Source organism: Camarhynchus parvulus, chromosome 13 (genome assembly GCF_901933205.1).
Source record: "Camarhynchus parvulus chromosome 13, STF_HiC, whole genome shotgun sequence".
Taxonomy (NCBI): domain Eukaryota; kingdom Metazoa; phylum Chordata; class Aves; order Passeriformes; family Thraupidae; genus Camarhynchus; species Camarhynchus parvulus.
In genome coordinates, this window is record NC_044583.1 from 5,110,998 (window position 1) to 5,133,191 (window position 22,194).

At 41.5% G+C, this 22,194-nt stretch overlaps 1 protein-coding gene across 3 annotated transcripts in view; it reads right to left on the reverse strand.

The window, feature by feature from the left end:
• Positions 1–22,194, reverse strand: part of LOC115908560 (teneurin-2-like) — a 637,472-nt gene that overhangs the window by 149,315 nt on the left and 465,963 nt on the right. Inside the window, exon 1 of one of the 3 annotated variants that reach the window (XM_030957247.1) lies at positions 21,135–21,292. The exons of 1 other annotated variant lie outside the window; for it this stretch is intronic. The gene's annotated coding sequence lies outside the window, so the exon portion shown is untranslated. Of the gene's footprint in view, positions 1–20,864; positions 20,977–21,134; positions 21,293–22,194 lie in introns of those variants that run through there. One more of the 3 variants, XM_030957249.1, reaches the window with a different exon arrangement.

The window sequence follows — 22,194 nt, forward strand, 5'->3', positions numbered from 1 at the left end:
GTTCTCTACATTTGTCATGACAGACAAAGTTAAATTAAAAATTCTAAACCATCACCCTAGGACAAAACTTGATAGAAAAGCATAGAGCAATACTTTTTAAAACCAGTATCAAAATATACCCTAACACTAAAAAGAAAACACACTGTAATTTTTGTGCGCATTTACTCCCCTACTCCTTTTTAATAGATGCAATTTTCATGAAGTCTAATCACAAAGCACAGCTCAAATGGGTGTCTCACTCTATTCTTTTTTTGAAAAGTCTAATTCAATGGATCACAGCAATGAAATCTTGTATTCATCAAGGCATGTGTTTAGGCACAGAGGTTAGATGTCACTTGTGTGATTGATAATGTTTGTTTTGTGCTCTGCTTTTCAATAACTCTTCACTTTAAGCAGCATTTTGCTTCTAAACAGGAGTGGGTGTAAGGACACTCAGCATAATGGAATGGGCCAGGTTTAATTCCCTTAATCACTTGGTCAGGGCAACAGAATTAACTGTCCACATCTGTTCCCTCCGAGCACACATGCTTACTTTTCCCTCTTATGCAATAAAGGAGTGTGGGGTCATGGTGCCACATCTAGCCTGCCTTTTCCTCCAAATCTGAATCCATAGGGAAACCCCACAAGCTGACTATGAAGCAACACAGCCTGATCTTGGAGCACAAAGCACTTGTGATGTGGCAAAACCAGCTCCATCTTGAGCTTCAGGAGTAACTTCTTATATGATATGCCATTTATGTCCGAAGAGAAAAGCAGAGCTGTTGTGCCAGTTGTAAACAGACAGACAAAGAGAAAAATACAATATAACCTTGATATAAAATGGTTTCTTGATGAAGATGCTGTTGATAGACCACTGAAAAAGGAATGTAATGACACTCATGGTAAGGGTGATCTTGTGATCTGATAAAGATGGCATTCAGCATCCTTAGTCACAGTGATAGAGAGCTCTGGAGAGCCGCTCAAGAACAGGGAGGACCAGAGTCAAAAGAAAATTTGGAAAGGTGTAATTTAAAATGGCAATTAATTAAGACCTACTGTTTTGTACTTCTGCCTTGGCTCTGAAACCCTGTGTTTCTGTACTCTGAAATTGTGATGATGGAGGTCAATTGCTCCAAGCCCTGGTGTTCACAGAATGGTGATTACCACAGTGCTCTGCTCAACCTGGAGCCACCTACACCCACCCCCTTTTGACATTTGTATCAACTATGTTTGTTCAAGGATGAAGACAGAAAAATCCTAAATTCAGAAAAAAAAAAAAAAAAACCACACAACCAAAAAACCAAGAGAGTTCATGCTGGGAAACAAACATTGAATCACCCAAAGGGGAAGGGAGGAGTCACCAACAGGCAGGTAAGTACAGGGAACATAACATGAGGAACAGACAGGGAGCTTCTAGAAAGTGACAAAACCCATCAATTTACAGAATAGCTGCACTGTTTTCTGGTATCAGAAATAAACTAGTTTTGGAGAGAAAGAAAACAACTTTCTCCTTTAAGGCCAAGGACAAACAGTATAGGCAGTAAATGCTGTTTCACCAAGAAACTCTTCTCTGCAACAGCTCTCATAAGAGATTCCAGATGCAAAAGGAAAGATGGCCCGGAAAACCTACAGGTCAGATGACAGCTGGAAGGTGAGGGAGAACTTCCTGAAATCTTTTCGTTAAAAACTGATTAAGAATCTTCTCATTTACACCCTTTGTAGCAACACTGCTGTTGTTTTGTTTGGACACTGACTGCCTTCAGTCAGCATTGTGTCCCCTGCCTGACCTGAGCTAAGGGTGATTTGCAGATAGCAGGTTAAACACAAAATAATCCCCTCTCAAGGCTGTGGCAGTCTATGAAATGAGGCAGGAGGTACGACAGCTCTTAACTCCCTAGTATGTGATACTGCACAGGCTAAGCCAGGAAAGCAGAGGCTGCGCAGGAGCCCTGGGGGTGCTGGCATCCCGGGGGACCGGGGAGCAGCCAGCGCTGCTGGAGAGCAGCAGGGAAGCACAGCAGCACTGGGGCATGCAGCAGGGCAGCGGGGAGCACACCTGAGCCCCCGGATCCCTCGGGAGTCTGTTTACATCATCCCTCATCCTCCTGGGCAGCCGCTGCCAATTCCTGCACATGCAGAGCCCAGGACAGCGGCGCTTCAAACCCATCTGTGAACCTCGGGTTTTATCACTAGAGCAAATAATAAAGAAGTGCAAATGAGGACGATAATATTGCTTGTTTTACATGCAGAAGGTCAGAGAGCATGAATTAGTCACTCTCCTGTGTAGGCCACTGCTGGAAAGAAGAGCCTACAAAGGGCACAATTCCCTCTCTCGAGTTAAGCAGAGCATGTGGTGCTGTGATTCTGCTCATCTCGTCCATGAGCCCACTAACAGCCAGGCAGCGTGGAGGAGAAAATAATCAACTACTGTCTGGAGATAAGCAACATTTTATTTCTCCTGGGAGCAAGAGGGGGAGCCAGGATGCAACAGCTGTTTTCAGTCACACTATTTCTGCCTTGGACTGCTCCCACTACACACATTGCCTTACTATGGCTTGAAAGGAGTTGCCTATATTTATAAATACAGAGAGATAAATAGCTCTGTCTGAGTGTGTGTGTGCATCTGGTTGTAATGCAAAAGTAAGGAGAAAATATCCTTCCCACGCACATTAATGCAAATGCAAAGAGAAAATATCCTTCCTACAGACATTTATTTTAAACTGTGTGTGCTAGCATATTTTTATTTTAGAAAACTGATTACTTCATCAATGGATTGTGTCCTCACTGCACTTAGCAGTTTGGGAAAAAAAAATATGAATTCAAATGTAACTCACAGGACAAACAACTATTTATTTGAATTTTTAAACAGCTTGGCGATTTTTCTTCTCCATTTCCTACAATAATATAAAGCACGTTAAATGGAAAAACGTGTTACAAATGCAAATCCTCTGTAAGTGAAAGCGTATAGAAAAAGAATAAAGCTATTGAGCAAATGGTAAAATAATTTTTCTCCCAGCACAACTGGAAAACAATGCTGCCAAACAGTAAACACACCTGCAAAACCAGATTTAGGGAATAAGTGAAATCCTCTGACCTGTATATTTTTGCAAATTGATCTAGAATTAATCCAGTGAACATGTAAAGATAGTGCTAACAACAACATTTTTTTGTAGCTGGAAATTTTGGGAGCATTTGCTGTGATATCACGGCGTGTGCCTGAGAGAGAGAGAGGTTTAATAGCATTCAGTCATCATATAATTACACAGCCTGTATACAACAACCATTGAACGATGCAGCTAAGCCAATTTAGGACAATATGCTCATCCACTAAGCTATTACAGCTTAGAATGACGTTCTTATCCACTTTAAAGTTCAACTTACCATTAATTGTTTAACACTAATAGAGTTCTGAATAAATAAAGTCAACAAATTAGAATGCTATAGTTAATTGTAATTAATGTGGCTGTGTATAAAATCCTGCTTCCATAAAGAATAAGATGGCAAAGAAGATAGCTTTATGTTTTCCTAATGAAGTTTGAATTCTTCTACTGCAAAACACTTATGCTACCATCCTCACTCAAATAAAAAAATGGTCAGATAAAAATTAACAATTAACAAAGAACATTTTCTAGAGAAAAAAAATTCTTAAATCATAGCAAGGGCATTTGCATTGTAAGCTTTTCCACATATGTGTGTAGGCACATACACAAATATATATATATAGTAAAGGCAATGCACCTTCTCAAAACCCCTGATTTATATGGTTTCCAACAGCAACTTGCTGCCTTCCTTTTCCTAGTCTGTGTTCTAGTTCTTTCTCTCAAGTTTCTACATTCAACTCCAATCTGTGAGGGAAAAGCTAAACAAAACAATCCACAACAAAACAAAATCAAAGCCAAATAATACAAAGGATTTTCATCTTTATCTATCTGCCTGCATCTCTTGGTTATATAATCACAACTGTAATCTCTGGTAAATGCAGACTCAATCAGACAGCACAGTAATGCTGGGGAAGATCTCTCCAAGCTGTGAAATGTCATTGAATCTAAACAGACTGTTAAAGCTTCAGAATGTTCCCATCAAATGACCAGATGGGGATGCAATCATTCAAATCTCCTGCAACAGAAAGTGCAGCAAGACCATGAAATGTTAGCTTCTCCATCGTCTGTCTCAAATACTGGGAAGGAAACAGGAAAGAGAAGATTCTTCTCATGTGTCTTAACAATTCTGCATAAGAGACTGTACCAAAGGCAAGGTTCTTTGGTGGAATAATGAGCACTTGTCAGAGGCAGAGTTATTTGCCATACATTTGGATGTAACACCAGGTGTTTGACCATCACTTGTGAAGCATTCTGAAGACTCCACATCAGACTGCTCATTTCTATTCAGCAGGGCAGGAATCAAAGCTGACTTAAAAATCCAATATAGCTATTGCAGTTTTTTTTTTTTAGTATTATAAAATACAGTCTCTTTGAGAATATATTTTCTGTGAACTGTGAAAGAATGAAAGAAACCCATAGTACTTCCAGTCTGAATCGCACACAGAATTCCTATTTCTTGTACTCCTTGTTTCTGAACTGTATCACCTTTAACCAAGGTGATAAACCACACACTTTTTATTACCAAGCTCCCCTGAAATGATGTGCTTATTATGCAAATTTTAGATGATATAGATGATACTTTCGAGTGGCCAGGATAAAAGAATACCTTATTTTCTTCAGATCTATCAAAAGAGTTGGCTGCAGCTGAGATGAGATTTTTTAAGTTCATTCATGGCATTTGCTACACCTACCACATCCTGTGTGAGAGAGAAATCATGGCTAAGGGCAGAGCCTGCATTTTCAGCTGTGGGAAGGTACCAGGGTACAACTATCTGGGCTTCAATATTCCACTTCCAAGCACACACAACAAATGAAAAGTCCACTAAATAAGAATGTGGCAGTGAGAATAATGGAATAAACCTTGCTTCGCATTCCATACAGAATTCAAAGTGCCAGCAGATTGAGATCAAGTATGAAAGTTCATAAAGTGTGCAAGAAGACCTGTGACAACACACTTGAGTTTAAAAAGTTCACCCACAATACTTTATACATCTAATTTGGAGATGGCCAGGCATATCCCTGTGTATCCAGTCATCACATGTACTTTATCTGCACAGGCTGCTGTCACAGGCTGTGTATTCACCCCCAGACAGATAGATATGTCTGAGGGAGAAAGGCCATCATGTTTTCTCATGTTCTGTCAGCTTGTCACAGATTACAAAATGAAAACTCTCTTCTTAGGAATCAGCATCCACTCTTTTAGCCTCTCACACTGGGTACCATGCCAATAAAACAATAAAACAGCATCAAGTGAGAGGAGAAAACAGCTCACCCCAATACCAAATCCAAGAATTCCTACCCTTCTGAACCAGCATAATCCATTCACTGAGTACTCTGCTTTAGTGATCAAGTACATGAGGAGCAGCTGAGGGAGCTGTGGGGGCTCAGCCTGAGGAAAAGGAGGCTCAGGGGGCACCTTCTCATTCTGCTCCCAGGGAACCATCAGCAGGACAAGCAGAAATGGCTTCAAGCTGTGCCAGAGGAAGTTCAGGTTGGACATCAGGAATAATTTCTTCCCTGAAAGGGTGGTCGGGCCTTGGGATGGGCTGCCCAGGGAGGTGGGGCAGTCCCCATCCCTGGAGATGTTCAAGGAACAACCAGATGGGCCACTCAGTGCTCTGCTCTGGTTGACACAGTGGGGACCAGCCAAAGGTTGGACTCCATGACCTTGGAGGTTTCTTCCATCCTTGGTGAGTCTGTGATTCAAACATACACCCAGCAAGGGGCAGCTGCAGCAGGGCAGCCATTCCTCTTACCAAGGGCATTCTAAAGGCCACAGGGACTAAACTGCAGTGACTCCTGCTCTTGTACAGAACTGACCCAAGCAGTTCTGCCAGCAGCCAGGCCTGGCTCACGCTGCACCAGCAAAAGGTAAATATTAGATGACAACACCATGTTATGCAATTGCTTTTGACATGCCTTGGTCATCAGGCAGCAGCGTGAACTGCTCAACAGACAAAACACGTTCTCTAGTTTTCTGCATCACAGACAAGAAAAATCACAGAGATTAGGACCATAACCAATTCAGAGCCAGCAGGACCATTAACTCTGTGCCCTCTAACCTGCATTCCTGTCACTCTGCATAGCTGCAACAAGCAAACGAATTTGTAACCTTCAGTGCAGCAGCTAAACAATATATAAATTTCCTGCTTTACATCTCACCTCAGAAAGCTCCATAAGCACCACACCGAACTTATTCAGAACACAACAGCTATTCCTTCTCAGAAAAGGAACTTGGTGACTTTATTACATTTTCCCACCGCATAATCAAGGATTTAACAGTCACTGCGCAGAAATAATCGCTACGCTGAAGATGTATGAGAAATCTGTTCAGATGGGTTTTACCCCAAAAATGCATATTGTGAAAGTGTAACAGAGAAGCAAATTAAAGGGAGAAATGCTTTAGAAAATGAGCAACTAAATTAATAAAGTTTTAAGAGTTTTTTTCTAAATTCTCTAACATAGTAAATTTATTTAAGACTTGCAGATTGCATGTATTCATTTGCCTAGTTTTGCTAGAACAAAATGAAACATATTGCTAAATGAAACATACTGAAGTACACACATATTTTTTTCTGCAGCAGCTCTAACCTGATTTATTTTTAATTTGAAAAAAGCAAATCTTAATACAATGTTTTGCACATATAGTACAATCAAGCACTATGCTGTACTTTGTACTATATTGTGATTTTCTTTTATATCTGGCATAACCACCTTTTCAATCGTATTGAATAAAAAAGATTTTTTTTAATCAACCGTTAGAACTCTCTTAGTATCTGATGAATACTTAGATTATTTTTAAAAATAGAAAACATCTGTATTCCTTTCCAATTTTCAGATACCAATCTCAAACTAGGCAACAATATTTTAGTATTAAAAAGCTCAATAGACATGATAGGAGTTATTTAATTCAATAATAATCTTATAGCCAATACCTCCTCTTAACACAAATTTGAGACTCTGTTTTCCATCTTCACAGAACCAATAATCAGAAACTTCCCACACCTACTTCTTTTTGATGGAAATCATATGTGTACATGCATATCCTTCTAAAAGCCAAACAAATTTATCTCAAAACAAGAACAAAATAACAGCCTGTATGGTGTTGTGCTTCTCCAAAACACATTCTGAGAAGCAAGGGTTTTATGTAGGATTGCTGACCAAATCTTCACTTGAAATGTACTTTTGTAGTATTACCGTCACTCTGAACTACTGAATCACAGGAAAAGACATCTTCATCATGAGTTCTCTAATGGAAACTCACTTACTACAGAAATACCACCAGCTGATGATAAACAGATGAATGATTCACAAATGCAAATGAGGGGGAAATATTCTACAGTAACACATTTGATTTTAGCCACAATTTAGAAATGCATTTCCAAGATTGTTTACAAGACATGACACATTCCTTCCAATGTCCTTGTCAAAGTCCTTTACCTGAACATGAAAAGCCTCGTCCATTAATCCAAATCAACACTGCCACGACCCCCTGCAGAATCCCACTGCTGGAACAGCTCACAGTATTGCAGACAAAAACCCCTACAAACTGGCAAAGCCAAAAGTGTCTAAAAGGCAGGTATTCTTGCATCACTAAGTGGCTGATTTAGTCATCTCCAGTGAAGGCATGTAGAGGGAATATTTTGTCTTTCCACAGACAAAGATCTCTCCCCTTGCATCATGCCATGGAGCTGTACAGGATGGCTGTTCAGCCAGCAGGTAACACAAAAATGCCTCTCCCCTAAAAGGTCTGAAAATCCAGCTGGACCTCAACATCATGCACCAAACTAAGCAGCATTAATTCCCTTCTTCAGGAGCCTGATAGAATAGGTCTGGTTTTCCCACAAAATCACTGAAGTACCTTTAATGATCACATGTCTGTCACCAGGGGTCAAAAAGCCTTCCTAACAAAACCTGAAGAAATTATTACACATTTTGACAGATTTTTTAAACTAACAATTCAGTAGCCATTTGCTATCTGACCTTCATTAGAATTTCCTTCATTATCATGTTGCAAAAATCTATTACATTACTGACTGAGGCAATTAGTCACTAGAAAGCCACTGCCATGTACTCCAAACTGGGGGATCATCATTACCATTAATTTCAAAGGACAGCATTAAAAGAGACAATATCCAATATTTTACTTGCTAATTCCACTGTAATTTATATTTAAAAAGTATGTGGGAAGGTTATGCCAGCCTGAATAATCAGTCATTTTTCCTGAGCTATTTTGTTTTCTAGGGAAAGCCTCAGCAGTATCTAGGGCATCTGGGGATACCTCAGTGGAATTCAGAGTTCAAGGAGCTGTTCTGCAGTACTGATACAGTGGTAGTCACAGAGGGCACCTATTTCCACTTTTAAAAAGATCAGTACTGATGCAATGCAGGGAAACAAGGAGAGAGGCAGGGCATTCCCTCACAAAGCTATTATAGCTTAAATCTTTCATCTTGCTCCATTTCATGTGCGTTCCAGGGACTACCATGAAGACTTTGCTCCTATTATCCTCTCCTCACAGTGTCCCTGTATGATGTAAATTATGAGCTAATTTTCTGGGCTTTTGTTTCTCACATCAGGTCTGTCACCAAATAAGAACACTGTCCTTGTATTTACATGACACTTGGTGAAGTCTCAGCAGCTATTTGGATGCTGTTCTTAGGATACATGATACCAAATGAATTGCCTGGGACAAACAGATACTTATTACTGCAAAATTTCAGCCATGTAGTTAGAAGGCTGCTGCAGCATCAACAGAACAGCTCAGTAAAAGTTATTGCATGATCTTAGCTTCTTTCCATACAGTAAGGGCTTGCTTAGAAGCCTGAAAAGGAAAAAACAATTTAATGGAAACAACACAGTATCTATCCTACCTTGTCATTGCAAGGATTTTTGTATCCAGGAACAAAATTTTTACCCTTCTCTATCCATGTTTTCAGCTGTCCTAACTCAAAATTCCAGTTCAGTCACTTGAGAAATACTTTTGATTTCTAGGAAACACTACCTTGAAAAAGGTTGGAGGGTTTTTGGTTGACATGTCTTTAAATCTACCTATTTCTATTATGAAGGGCTAGTCCAGCACATTGCAGAAAAATACAGCTGGGAGAGATCCCCACTGCAAAGTTGTCTAATGTGACCCCTTCATGCAGGACAGTATCAATGGTAATGCTATCATCCCAGATGGATGGCTGGCTAGTCTGTACTGTAATATCAGTAATGGTGAGGATTTCACAGCCACTGCAGATACACTGTGCTTTGCTATTATCATTTGAAAGGGGATTTGGGGTTTGGGGTTTATTTCTTTTCTCTAATTTTTAACCTCAGTCTCACTTGGTGAAAGCTTTAAGGAAGTCCCACGGAGAGCAGGGTTGTTCAAAGGGTACACGAACTGAACTGTGCCAACTGGGTAAAGAACAAATAATCTTTCTGGGCTGGAATTCCTGCAAGAAAGTGGGAAAAGAAGAAGGATAAGAAGGTCTGAGGAGAAGTCCTGTGGACCTAAAACTGTAGTGAACAGAAGCTAAAAGCTGTGAAATGGTAGCTGGGGGAACTGAGCAGCCAGGTTAAGCATTCCTTTTCTGGCTAGGTTTCCATGTAGGAATAATGTCTCCACCATTGTAAGTCATGACACTCAGAAGAGAAGATAACAGTGTCCTTAACTGCAATACACAGACAGAGGAAGGAGGAGGGAGGGAAAAAGTCTGTCTCATGGTGAAAGAAGCTACTCTCTGCAATGAAACTGCAAATTAATCTTGCAAAGTCTTTGATAACTCACAGGCAACAGACTCAGAGACAGCTATAAATAAACCACTTAAGAAAAGCAGACAGCTCCAAGATCTAACTTACTCAGTTCTCCCAAAAACATGCTTCCCATTGAGACCCCATATTTCACTGTGAACCACAGTATTCCATTATTCCTCTGTATTCCATTACTCAGGGGGATAATGGATTAAGTCAGAGAAGACTGAAATATTCCTTGTCAGGTGTGTCCCAGGAGTTAAGACAAGCACAGCTCTTGTATTCCAGAATTTCAGCTTTTAGTCAACACAGGACTTCAGAGATGACAAGGACACGGGTAACAAGGTGACACTGGGATTTTAGTGCTGCCAGCCAGTTTTAATTTGGGGGAGGGACAAGTGCTTCTGGCACCTGTATGGCACAGCCCTGGTCAGCAGGGAGGCACATCCAACCGCCTGACCAAAGGATTTCAGGATTTTACAGAGAAGGGCTAAACATTATTTGACCAAACCTGAGCCTTGGTAATTGAAAGAAGAATATGGTTCCATAATGGGCTAAAAGCAATCAGTGAATGGGCCATCCTGCTGCCACACACTTCCAAAATAACACAGCCAGCTTAGTATTTTTTCAAAATACTCTTGCCCATGTTCAGACTAATCACAAAGAGAGAAGATAGCCTCTATAATAAAGCTGTTTATCTGAAATTAAAAACTGGATTATTTTTTCCCCTCCTACACTACTAGAACATCATCCAATTTCTATCATCTTCCAAAACACTTTCTAATTGAAACATTCACAATTAGCAACAAACAAAAAAAAAATCACAATTGCAAAAGGTGTGTAATTAGCAAACCCAAAGGCACACATCTTTCCACAAAACTGATACGTTTCAGGCAGTAAATCCACTTCCCAAATGCACCTACTATGGCAGGGCTGGAAGGAGAGCACATTTTGTGAGCTGAGTGTGTGAAGGGACCAGCAGAATTCTGTCTGCTGTTCAGAGGCAACAGATGCAGACCCTTATCTGCAGGACTGCAACAGCCCTTTTTCTAAGTGGAGAATAAACTTATTTTTCAATGCATTAGCTTATCCTGCCGCACTGTTTCCTTACTCAAGGAAGGATTGTTTTCCATAATACAAAAAGCTATTACAGATTTACTATGTGAGCAAACTAGGATGTTAAATAATTGCTAACTAGAGAAGATGAATAAACAGCTCTATGGATCTGCAAGTAATCAAAGTGGGAAAAAACATCAATTCCTAACATTCAGCATTTAGCTATAATCTACTGGTAGTGGACACAAATAAGAGTTCATACAAACAGAAGAAATGGCACTGAGTACACATACAACTTCTGGCAATAAGATAATTAGTCAACTCCAAACTTTAAACTATTCTTGTAAAATCTTCCCCAGCAATGTCATGGCTGAGGGGAGCAGGGTAGGGAAGTGGGAAAAAGGAAGGTGAAGGGAGAAAAAGTACCCCCATCCAACCAAAGAGATTCCTTCTAGGGTCACGGCATAAATGACCACCGCCTGACACAGAAAATAAATAACCCAACCAGCTGACACAGAAAGCATTATGTTAAAATACACAGGAGTATAGTTACCATGACTTCTGACACAGACAGATGCATTCATAATAAATTTGGGGAATTACAGTCCAAAATATTCATGAGCTGACTGAACTAAGTCATATAACCCTTGGTTATGGAGCTTAGATCCTGGAGCTTTACATCCAGCTGTGCCAGACTTAAGTGTAGAGTAGATAAGTGATATAAGAAGGAAGACAGCAAGACATTTTTAAATCACATTTTTGCTAGTTTACTATCTGGACCCAGGAAACAGCACACCAGCCCTAGTGCTTCCATCTGCCATGCCTGCCAAGATCCTTTTTTGCAAACAAGGCAAGACCCAGACGGAGTAGCACATAGCTGCTCTTGAACTACCATGAGAGCCCCTGGTTTCACTTCTCTCTCACTGCCTAAATGGAAAGCAATCTCAAACCAAATATTGAGCACCTTTTTCTTTAACCTCAGCAATTCTTTCTGCAATGTGTGGTGCCAAGCCTCATTTGTTTCTCTTTTTCTATAAAGAAAAAAACCTAGAAACAAGAAGTGAGCCTCCTTACCCAGCTAAAACTGTAGCATGGATAAGCAAGGTTTGATCCTAAGTCACTACAATCACTGCAAGGCATAAATAAACTTCAACAACCACAAGTTCAAGCTCATGTATATGTTTCTTGCTGCTTAGTTTGAAAATAATACCTACTAGCTATAAATGATAGGTTCTGCTGTGCCAATATTATGGTCTACTAAGTACAAAACAGCATTTCATTAGCAAAATTGAAGTGGCATCTAACCATCTTATAAGTGTCCTTCTTTGAAATGTATAAATTAAACTGCAAATGGACAACAATAGGAAAAATGTGTTCTAGTAGAGGCTGCCCTAAGCAGGGGATCCTTTCCCATGCACACTCGTTTGAAGAACAGCAGGGCAATAATGACTATTTTCAGGATCAGACCCTGACAGTTAAACTTATCTAATTCAGGCTTAACTGTCATTTTATTAAATTATTTTTATATTGCAAATTTAAAGACATTCCTATTCTACAATACATGGGATGAGTTACTTGTTTTCAAAAAAGCAGCTTAAATTTTTTTTAATACCCACCAGGTTTCCTCCTGACAAGGACTAACCCAGTCTGACTAGACATCTGACTTCTAACACTTCATTCCAGGGGCAAGGAAATTTACAATAATCAGAGACTCTTTTGTGTCCAGGGCAAGATGGAAAACCTTTGGTAAATGGAGGCAGAACAAAGCAGCAATCATTGCAGCTTTACAAAGAATCTAAACCCCACACTTCACTGTGTTCTCTTCTGCAAGAGCAGAGGAATGAGAAAAGCTGTCTCCTTTGCAAGGAACCACCAGGCAAGTAGGGAATGAGCATCGATGTGGGGAGTATCAACAGACTCCCAATTCTGATTTTCCCAAGCAAACTGCTGAGACAAAGAGAATGGCACAGATCTCACTATCCCAGTATCCTTGTGTGGGGAAAGGTCATCTGGAAGCTGGCCTAAAGCTAACTGGGGTACAGCTGCAAATTTTAATCTTGCAACACCAATCTACAGAACAGAAAATGTATAAATTCCAATGTTCACAGTCAGTGAAGGTTATGGGGAGAGAGACAGGCTTGGAGGTAATGCATAAGCTGCTCTGTAAAAGAGAAATCTATTAAGGGCTTATATTTTGGACTAAGAAACACAGAGGGAAGTGATTACTCCTCCTTTAAAGGAAAAAGAAAGGCAATTTAAGCCTGGAGGTAGCTGATACAGAATGCCAGCTGAACTAGAGGAACTTACAGAGGCCTCTGGGATTACTGGAGAGATGGAAGAAGAGTTGCAGTAAGGTAATTAGAGCTTCAATAGAAGAATAAATACTCCACAGGCAATCCACAGGTTCTCCTCACCTCTCACCACTCCTTCTCTCCAGCAGTGACATCTGCTTGTGAAAGCCAAGGGAAAGCTCTCTCTCATTCAACTCCTCAGTTACTAATCCTCAGTGCAGCACAACAAGGGGCACAGAAGCAGAGGAGCTGCAGCTCTCCCTGCAGGCTCCGAGGGCAGCTCAGGGGTCTGCAGGTGCTCACCCACAGCAGCCAAGCTCTGGTGGAGCCACGGCCCCAGGGGCACTCTGAGACACAAACACACACGCAGGGCAGTGAGGTGTTATCCAGGTTACTTTTTTCCCTGTATTTTTCTCCTTCTCCTCTTCTTCGTGCCCCAGAGGGAAAAAGATTGCTGTTTACAGGCAGGCTGCTGAAGCAAGGGGTGGCACCTTGCTAGGGAATGATCTGAAGGGAGCAGGAGGAAGAGAGTGATGACAGCAATCCATTGAGGAGTCACTATCTCAGCTTTGTTCCTGTGCAAGGCATTTTGGTTATGCACATGGACATCTCTGTCTCTCCTTCACCCTGCAATGCTGAAACAAAGTGCCATGATGATATTTCCAGAGGGCCTGCTTTATAAGGAGCACTGAAATAATTGTGACTTTGATAGCCTGGAAAAATGCTGCAGCAAATTGTGCTTCAGCACTGGTCCTTGGCCACTGCCATCATTCTGAAATATGTTCTGTGCAGCTCCACTCTGGTGTCATCTCTCAGCCTCAGGTATGCTGCACAGAGGAAGGAAGGTGACAATGTTCTGGATTTCAGTCAGCATCCCTTAGCGGGTAGAAAAGCTGAAAGAAAAGACAGCTGCACAGCTTATTCTTTACTCCACAGCTGAGGCCAGTGGTGTCAGCTAGGATTTGCACTGCAATACCACATACTTCAGAATTGCTTAATAAAGCTGTGACCTCCAAATTTAGCACTGCACTAAGAGACTTTTCCTCAGGCTGCTCTGTGCCCACTACAAGCAGCTGCAGAGATGGGGATGGAGAAGACTTAGGTTGGTCTCTGTGCAGGGAGAGAAGTAAAGCAAGCTGACTTCTCTGCTAAAACAAAAAAGGTTTAGTTCCTTTTGTAGCCAAGGCTACAACACAAATCTTTATTACTATCCTTGCTTTTTAGATTATTAATGATCTACCTGACAGTCCACTTTCCATAAATCTTTCCTGAAAAGACTCAACTACCAAGCATACGCATTTATTTCAGGTGACTTGACAGAAATACTTTTATAGTGCTTTTTTTCCTCAAGGATTTTCCACAGCCAGAGATCCAAGACCAAGTCCAGAAGGACACTAAGAACTCAACTTGAGTACAGCAAACAGGATTTTTCTCATCATCTTATAGGCACCCACTCATCTTTAAACAGTTAGCTTTCTTTAAAAACCTTTTCTGCATTGCCTCACTCTCAATAGCAATTTACAGTTTCCCTTAACAGTGTTTTGTGTGTTCTTTAGCTGATATTTAGGCCACAGGTTCCCAAACCAGAAGGAATAGACCAAAGCCATTCACTATGGGAATTTTCTGTATCTTCATTTCAAGCTAGATCCCCATGTGTCACATGTATGTTTACATAAACTCGGTCATGTTTTAGGTAACTGAACACGTTATAGAAACACCACAAACAAATCAAACCGCTACAAGATTATTAAAATTGCTAATCCCCTTCCATGGTACTTTTGTGTTTACTCAAAGTTGTAGTCAAATGTATCAAGCTTCAACTCATTCAAATATTCTTCTATAAAATAAGATTTGCCTAAAACTTCACCCTGATTGGAAGGGGTCTGACAAAAAAAATCTTTTTTGTGAGACCCAGTAATAACCCTTTTGATTTTAATGCTGTCAGCTATGTTAAAGTAGGAGAGAAAACTATTTCTCTAACTTCTCAAGGCTTATTTTTGTGAATGCTCACATTTGTATGTTCTCATGGGAAACCAGAAACCAGCTAGAGCTCACTTCCCCAAAAACCATAGACAATGTGAAACTATTTTCTGTGTCAAAAGTACATGGAGAAAACGTAGGAGAAGTGCCCACCCTAAAAAACATCCCATAAGAGAAAGGTCTATGTTCCAGGCTATGCTCTTGCCACCTCCTGCAGGATCACAACCCTCTGAAGGTCCCTGAGCACAGACCCAAAACCAAACACACCAAGAGCCAGCATCTGTAATCAGGAACTAGGATGAAAAGTATATAAATATATATATATTTTTTTAATGTCTAAATCTCTAGTAATGGCCAATTAGGTATCTACACAGTGACAGCAGAACTGCATACCACTTGTTTTATTTGGTTCAGAAAACTCATTTAATGTGGCAAGTATGAAGTGTATAACACTTCTCCCTAGGGAATGTATTTTTATACAGTAGGAAGAATTTAATATTTACTTCATTTCAGTAGACTCATTTTACCTCCAGAATCTGAATCAAACACTGTATTTACTGAAACACTGGCAAGTAAAGTGAACTTTATTTTCAAGACCAGAAAGCTTTTTTCTAGTGTCATTGTTATATTTCAATATCTGGTATTCTGCCTTTCTAAATATTAATTTATTATTGTTTTGTTGTCATTGTTGGAAAAGGTACTTACCATTGGTTTGGTATGTGATACAAATATTGGAGAACATTATTATGATAACTTATTCTGCTTTTTTTAGAGAGATTAGAAAAGTCACTAGGCAATTACACTCAGAAAAATATATTATTTATATTTAGTAGGACTTCCTGTGTTTTGCTGTTTTATATCTAAGCCCTACACTCCTACACAATGGCTTCATAAAAGAATTTTTATAGTTTCCACTTGCATACAGTTATCCACACCTCTTAAACTTAATACAAGACAGATTTCTACAACACAGCTGACAACATCGTATAGAGCCACTCAAAACCACAGCAGAACCAACACTACTAACTCAATTATTTAGGAAAAGTGACTTCCCTAAAAATTATCCCCAAAAAACAATAGTAATTAAAAAAAAAAAAAAAAAAAAAGAAAGAACCCTGTTGAGAGAGTTAAGGGAACATAACTAAAAATTCCCAGGAGGCACAGCAGCACTCACCTGGAGACAGGCTCAGCTTTTGTACCTGGGCACACTGGTGAAAAAAGCTCCTCTGGGTCTGGTTCAAAAAACTGACACTGGCTGCTTATCCCTGCCCAGGATAAGCAGCAGAAGACAGTTTTGTTTCTGTCACTTTCACTGCTCCCCCCTGACAGCATCTGAGATGAAACCATTGCTCAGGTGCCTCTTCCAGGGCACAGGTCCAGGCCTGGCCTTCTCTCCACGTTCTCCACACAGACTGCACCCAGAAGCTATTTCTATCCTCCTCAAGGGTTTCACTGATATGCTCATTAAGGATTTTAGACAGCCTTGCACCACCCCTCTGAACAAGCCCTGGTGTTTTCCTTGCCTGTGTGGGCTGAGAAACAACAGATAAGTCTGGAGAACTGAGACCAATTCAAAGCTCTAAAGGCTGCTACAAAGGTAAAGGCAGGGTGCCCCAAACTACTAAGAAAATCCTCCAAGAGAATCTACTTATGTATTTTACACTATTTTAACACATATTCGTAGTTCTGAATGGTTACAGTTAATATTTCACCTAAATGTGTTTTTGCTAAGAAGTCTCTTCAGAACAAACAAGAAGAATGAAGAGCCTAGTATCCAAAATCAAAAAGGGTGACACTCTGTGCCTAATTTCGCCATATTGAGTCGCATTATAGTTAAAATCAAAACAACTCAAAGAAAATAATCACCACAAAAAAATCCCCAAAGCCAAACCACCCTTCCAAAGTGAAACTTTATTTCCATTCATCAGAGATTAAAATGTATCTTCTATAAAACCTGTTCCTGAGGGAAAGAAAAAGGCATGGCTTAAGATCTGTTGTTTCCCTGACTATTGCCCAGAATGAGTCTGAATACAGCCCCTGGTGTAAAGCAGTGTGTGCACCATGTATCCTTTCACAACCTGCTCAGCTAAACAGAAAAGTTTGCAATCCAACGTTGTGCAGCTTGTCACTAAAAATCTTACAATTACACCCCTGTTTGGATGACTACTGGGTTATTAATGCTCAGCAATAAAGATGAAAGTAGACAATTTATTACTATTTGGCACTGAATGTCAATCAATTCGACAAAAAAGAACCTATTTAAGAATAATAAAAAATGAATAATATCTAAGCTTAGCACACTTCCTGCTTATCTGAAAAGTCTATCTGATTATATTGAGTTAGTCAGCCAGGTGGATTTAAACCAATGTATTTGAAGTTCACCAGCATTATGGGATCCCAGTGCAGAGCAATAATGGTGAGACAAAACTGAGCTAACAGAGAATGGCCCAGAGTCTCCTTTCACTGCTGTGTGGATCAGGGGAGGCTGTGCTGCAGGGAACAAGCTCCACTCTGAGAGCAGCAGCAGAACCAGGGGCTCTCCGAGGCTGCAGCCACAGCCAGGAACCAGAGCTGGAGCAGCCTGTGGCTGGAACAGGGTGACACAGCCAGAGTCACTCCGTACCTCACCAAGAGCACTCTGTGCAGGAGCTGCTTTGTGCAGGAGGAAATTAGAAAGATGAGTCACCATCAGTTGGCATGAAGGCTCTGAGATGTGACACCTCCGGTCACAAAGTGGGGACCAGCTCTGCTTGTACTGAGTATCAGCAAACCCTTCTTTTCTGTTGTAGCACAGTATCATATTAAACTGTTCCTCCTGATAAGGATCTTGTGAAATTGTAAGTAAAGCATAGTCAAAAAAAAAAAAAGCCTGGGAAAAAACTTGCCATTGCCATTAAATATTAACCTTCTGAAAGAGCAAGTAAGGACTAAAACATCTCTTATCTTAATTAGTTTAGTAGAAATGAATTTAATTTATATTGTAAGGTTGTATTTTCTATTACAGATCCAGGGCAAGGAAGGGCAAACTTTTTAGAACTATCCATTTATATAAAAGAATATTATTGTTTAAAGGATCAGCCCAATAATTTTTTGGTCTTATCTTTAAGCATGGACTTCAGTGGTGCTCCTATGTGAATCTTTTGCCAAAAACATTAAGGACTGAGGGATTAAATTCACAGTAAAATGCAAACAAACACAAAACAGCTTTTCAAACATTGGTATATTGACTTGAGTACTCTAATAGTGGCTAGAGCTTTGTCTTCATCTAATTTGACTTTCAGTTTAGCTTGACCTCTCAGACAAGAAAGTCTAGACATTGAACTTGATTGAACTCAACACTTTCCCTTTCCTGTGTTGTTCTAAATAATTTTAAGCACACAATCACTAATACAGCTAACACCATGACTTACTCTAACAGTAAAGCTGTTCACAGGAAATGTACTTTGACTGCAGAAACAAAAATGTCAGTATTTGACAGGGAAATGCCAAAACCATGTCCATGTATGAAAAGTTGATGTACATATATATATATATATATACATCAGAAATAAAATTGTTCTTTAAAAAGGCAAAGAAATGCAACTATTAGCCCCCTCAAATCAATAACCTCTGGTAATCTCTGTGACCTAAGAGAAAGTACCTCCTCAATTCTTTCCTGCAGCTTTGACTTTTAGTGTGAAATATTACAAGTGAAAATACAGTTCAGTTTAATTACAGGAAAACATTACTAGTGAAGCTCACGTGTTAATTCTCCCCATGCAACACAAGCAGTTAAAAGCTAATGACACAGAAAGACCATTATTTTAATTATCCCTATTAAAAATAACGTGTAGAGGACTAACATGTTATTGTTTCCTATGAGCACTGTCTTAATAGAAATGTTTTTTTAAAAGCAGAATAAAAATTCAAATATTATCTGGACCAAAACTTTTTCTTTAAAAAACATGCTGTAAACGTGTTAATAATTGGATTAAAAATTACTTCTTTGAGTTCTCAGGCATTGCCAGGACACTAAGAAACCACAACTAGAAAAGTTTTCCTCTTTAAATGAATTAAAACTCAGACCTCACAGTTGGTTTTTTGAATAGCACACAATCTATATGGGTGTAATGTAAGACTAGTTTTTATTTATTACCCAGCAACTAGGAACCTCGGCATATGGGCCAAGCCAAATTAATCATCAACCTGATTTGCTAAGGCACAGGAAAATGATGCTCAGATACATTGTTTGTACATATTTTAAATCTTGACAAAGCAACAAATGTTCCCTATCATTAGGTTGTCATCCCCTTGTAAAAACTGACTTCACCCCAGAACAGACCAATTGCTATTCGGTACAGTGATTCTGCACCAGCTGAATGACAAATACAAATATCTTACAGGAAGAACCATCTTTCTCAATTCCTCTGAAGTTTGAAGAAAAACTTTTGAGTCTGTACAACCACTGTAAGCTATTACACTTACCTCAAGTAACCATACTAACAGGTGATGCTGCTCTTTCATTAACTCTGCCCTTAACAGAGACTGTGGTTTAATTACAACAGATTTTAAGCAGCATTCCATAAAGTGCCCTGTGAGGATGTTGGATGGCTACAGAGATTTATTGACAGTCTGCATTCTGTATTGTTACAGCAAAGCTTTATATTCTTAAATTGCTAGAATGCTGCTCCTTCCACACTTCTCTAGGACACATGCATTTTGAATGTCTTTGATCTTACATAATCTTCTAACTCCACAACTAAACCTGACAAACAAAGTCTCCTTTAATTCTGTGTTCCTGCATTTTAATTCTGTTATAATACCTGTTTCCTCCACATAATACAAGATTCTGTAAATTTAAACAAGTACAAGCCAAACATTATATATAAATATTTACATATTTATGCACACACATATACACACACACAGACAGTACTTGCCATTTCATTCTGAGCCTTTTAGAAGGACAGAACACTTAAGCATGAAGTAAAAAAAAAATAAAGGCATAAAAGCACATATTAGGACTATAAAATCTCCCGAAATTGCTACAAATAGATGTTTACACAAGAATCCTAACGAGAAGTGTTGAAAAAGGAGTCTGGTTCAAAGACAGAGAGTTAAGAGCTCAATTCGCACCTTATTTAAATTTCAGTCTGGGTGTATGCAGGAGACAGAGCAGTCTCTTGTCAAAGTGCCACTCCACGGCAGGTGTAGCAGGGACGCGCTCCGGTGTCAGCACACGCCGGTACATTGTCTGAGCGCTGGATGCGATACATGCCAGCAATCCCTGCCTCCACAGCCAGGAATTTATTATCCACAGCCATTCCCAAACAGCTCAATCGCGGGGCTACTCGTGAAACACCAAAGCGCTTCGGTGTTTATTCCCTTCGCAAACAACAAAATATCACCGTCCCTCCGTGCTCCCCGCAAATCTGCGGCAATGATGCAAAGCAGCTTTTCTTTAGCTTTTTTTTTTTTTTTAATTCCCTTTCGGAATACAAATGCCTGCCTTCTCCTATTGCCGCCTGTTCCTAGCCGAGAAGCACTGTGGACAATAGTTTCTGAATCAGCGATACCTTCCCACACTGTTGGCAAACACTGAAGAAATAAATAATAACATTGTACTACAATCTCCGAAGAAAAGGGGGAAAAGAAAGTAAATAAACAAATTAAACCCCAGCAGCTTAAAAAAAAAAAAAAAAGCAAAGACAACATTAAAACACGGTGAAACCATAAGAAATACCAGCGGCTAAGGATGAGGATTAGTGGGCAGCAGCGGCAGTTATTGCGGAGGCACGGAGAATCCTCCTTGCCTGGAACTCATGCAAGTAATGACCTCTCCAAGTGCTGAATCCCGCGGCTCCGACACCCGCACACACACACACATCCCAACTTGGCAACTCCACCCGCAATTACAGCGGCGGCTGCCGGGGCCACGGAGCCCCGAGCGCTGCGGCGGAGAGGGGAGGAGAGCCCCGGGCATGTCCGCAAGTAAGAAGTGAAGAGCATTTACCGGCAGCAGCGGCAGCGGCGGCGGCAGCAGGTTGAGCAGCCCGAGCGCCTCTCACCGTCTCTGGGCGATAACTTCGCACCGGTGCGGATTCCTTCAGTGAGGAGGGGACACCCCTTCCTTCCCTGCCCTTCCCCGCCTTCGCTCTGCTCTCGCTGCGCGTCCCGTCCCCGCTGACACCGGAGCGGAGGCGGCAGCGGCTCCGGGCAGCAGCGGCTCCGGGCAGCAGCGGCTCCGGGCAGCAGCGCCTCAGCCTCGCGCCGCCCCCGGGGAGCGCAGGAGCCGCGGCCGCGGGGGGAGCGCGCGCCGGGAGAGCGGGCGGGCAGGGGGCGCGCGCGCGCGCCGCGGTCCCGACGCGCGCGCACGGCCCTCCCGGCGGGTGCCGCGCGCGCGCCGCAGCCAATCGCCGCGCTCGGCACACGGGCGCGCGCTGGCGACGCGCGCGGCGGCGGCGGCGGCACGGGGAGCGGGGACGGGGCTGGGGACGGGAACGGGAACGGGAACGGCAGCACCGGAGCCGCCGCCGCCGGCGCGTCCTTGGTGCCTTGACCGTCCCTGCGCACAGCGGGCGGCTGCCCCGGCCGGGCGCTGCCGCAGCGGCGCGGGAGGCGGGGACGCCCCGGGTCTCCGGCGGCGGGATGCTCGTGCGGGTCGGGAAGGGATACGGGTCGGGAAGGGATGCGGGTCGGGAAGGGATGCGGGTCGGGAGGGGATGCGGATCAGGAGTGGATGCCGCTCGGAGGGGATGCGGGTCAGGGGAGGATGCGGGTCGGAGGGGAGGGTCCCTTCCCGCGGCCGCCGCTGCGCATCCCGAGGAGCACGCGGATGCGACAACAAAATCTGGGCAAGAGCGGAAAAAAAAAACCGAATTGTTAAAAAATCGCTTCCATCTAACCGTTCCAACGACTGTTGTCATTTCTGCAGAACAGAATTGCTTTAGCCTCAATCATCGTATTCTACATCATGTTACTTTCAAATTGTGCACAGAATACGTATCTTTTCTCTGAAATCATTAAACGTTGACTATCATTAGACCTTTAATTTCTCCCTCCACACTGCTACA